Here is a 2980-nt window from a genome sequence, read left to right as displayed (position 1 = left end):
ACAAATGAAAAGATATTGGAGGGGAAAGGAATCAGATCGTTAACGACCACCAGGGTGCCACACTTACAAATGAAATGTAAAAAAGGAGAAAATGGAAATGGATTGCTTTCAAGATGATCCCGACTTATGTCTACCTATGACAAGAGTTTTCATGGTAAGCACAATGTGGAGGAGAGCCTGGCTTGGAGTCCAGAGTCTGAGTTCAAATCCCCGCTCGTGTCTCCTGGGTATAAAGGGCCAGCTAAATATCATCCCCACAGTGAGTGGCTCAGGGGTTACGTGCCCTGCCACCTGTGCAGTCGTGGGCAAGCTGCATATTCCCAAGGAGCCCATTTGCCCCCCAGCTAGCAGTTATGGACAAGGAAGGGGTTGGCTTGTGCAGCTGCGGGAAGCTGAGCAAGCCCTAGCCAGCTGGAGAGGACTAGCCTCAAAGGGAGGCAATGGTAAACACCCTCTGAGGATTCCTACATTTAACACATCCTTAATATTCAAACACAACGTAGCATATTGCATATTTAGCAATATAGTTTCAAATATATTTTAATTTATTTTATCCAAAACACTCAGCACGGTACATTCAAAGCAGTGTCATACCATTGTAAACTGTCATTGCTTCCCACAAAGAATCATGGTAATTGTAGTTTGTTAAGCGTGCTAAGAGTTGTTGGAGACCTCTATTCCCCTCACAGAGCTACAGTTCCCAAACTTCCCTTGGATGTGGGATTGACTGCTAAACCACTCAGAACTGTAGTCTTGTGAGAGGAATAGGGGTCTCCTAGTCACCCTGTGCTTTATAGATTACAACAAAGCCTTTGACTGTGTAGATCATGAAAAACTATGGAATGCTTTAAAAGAAATGGGGGTGCCACTGCATCTGATTGTCCTGATGCACAACCTACACTCTCGACAAGAGGCTACTGTAAGGACAGAATATGGAGAAACCAATTGGTTCCCAATAGAAAAGAGTGTGAGACAGGGGTGTATTTTATCACCCTATTTGTTTAATCTGTACACAGAACATATGCGGAAAGCGGGATTGGAGCAAAATGAAGAAGGTGTGAAAATTGGAGGGAGAAATATCAATAATTTAAGATATGCAGACGATACCATACTACTAGCAGAAACCAGTAATGATTTGAAACGAATGCTGATGAATGTTAAAAGAGGAAAGCACAAAAGCTGGACTACAGCTGAACGTCAAAAAGACTAAAGTAATGACAAAAGATTTATGTAACTTTAAAGTTGACAACGAGGAGATTGAACTTGTCAAGGATTATCAATATCTTGGCACAATCCTTAACCAAAATGTATACAATAGTCAAGAAATCAGAAGAAGGCTAGGACTGGGGAGGACAGCTATGGGAGAACTAGAAAAGGTCCTCAGATGCAAAGACGTATCACTGAACACCAAAGTCAGGATCATTCAGACCATGGTAATCCTGATCTCTATGTATGGATGTGAAAGTTGGACAGTGAAAAAAGCAGGTAAGAGAAAAATCAACTCATTTGAAATGGGTTGGAGGAGAGCTTTGCAGATACCATGGACTGCGAAAAAGACAAATAATTGGGTGTTAGAACAAATTAAACCAGAGCTGTCACTAGAAGCTAAAATGATGAAACTGAGGTTTATTTTATTTATTTATTTATTTATTTGTTAAATTTCTATACTGCCCGACTAGCATAGCTCTCTGGGCGGTGTACAACAGAGAAATAATACAACAAAGAAATATAAATATACACAGTATATAAGTAGCCAAACAATAATAATAAACAACAAACTAATGAAAACATCTCAATAAATATACAATTAAGCAATCCCCACACACTTCACAACAGTGTCTAACAAAAATATGCTGTAGTCCAAATAACAGCAAAAATGAATCTCCAAAATTAAATCTTGACCCCAAAATTAAATCTTGACCCCAAAAACAACTAAAAAACAACTAACCCCAGTAGTCTATAGACATCCCGAGCAGCAGGTTCACGCGCACATACACACACACACGGTCTCTGGCCCCTTCAGCAGTTGCTTTTTTTGTAGCTGGAGAGAGACAGGGCCCCACCCTTCCAGGCCAGGTGGAAATTAGCCAGAAATGCAGGGAGCAGGTCTTGCAGAAACTCACACAGGTAGATGGTCTCTGGCCCCTTCAGCAGTTGCTGTTTTTGTAGCTGGAGAGAGACAGGGCCCCACCCTTCCAGGCCAGGTGGAAATTAGCCAGAAATGCAGGGAGCAGGTCTTGCAGAAACTCACACAGGTAGATGGTCTCTGGCCCCTTCAGCAGTTGCTGCTTTTGTAGCTGGAGAGAGACAGGGCCCCACCCTTCCAGGCCAGATGGAAATTAGCCAGAAATGCAGGGAGCAGGTCTTGCAGAAACTCACACAGGTAGATGGTCTCTGGCCCCTTCAGCAGTTGCTGCTTTTGTAGCTGGAGAGAGACAGGGCCCCACCCTTCCAGGCCAGATGGAAATTAGCCAGAAATGCAGGGAGCAGGTCTTGCAGAAACTCACACAGGTAGATGGTCTTTGGCCCCTTCAGCAGTTGCTGCTTTTGTAGCTGGAGAGGAACAGGGCCCCACCCTTCCAGGCCAGGTGGAAATTAGCCAGAAATGCAGGGAGCAGGTCTTGCAGAAACTCACACAGGTAGATGGTCTCTGGCCCCTTCAGCAGTTGCTGCTTTTGCAGCTGGAGAGAGACAGGGCCCCACCCTTCCAGGCCAGGTGGAAATTAGCCAGAAATGCAGGGAGCAGGTCTTGCAGAAACTCACACAGGTAGATGGTCTCTGGCCCCTTCAGCAGTTGCTGCTTTTGTAGCTGGAGAGAGACAGGACCCACCCTTCCAGGCCAGGTGGAAATTAGCCAGAAATGCAGGGAGCAGGTCTTGCAGAAACTCACACAGGTAGATGGTCTCTGGCCCCTTCAGCAGTTGCTGCTTTTGCAGGTTATCATACTTTGGACACATCATGAGAAGACGTGATTCATTAG

This window comes from Rhineura floridana, chromosome 4 (assembly GCF_030035675.1).
Source record: "Rhineura floridana isolate rRhiFlo1 chromosome 4, rRhiFlo1.hap2, whole genome shotgun sequence".
Classification (NCBI taxonomy): Eukaryota; Metazoa; Chordata; class Lepidosauria; order Squamata; family Rhineuridae; genus Rhineura; species Rhineura floridana.
This window is presented reverse-complemented; position numbering follows the sequence as displayed.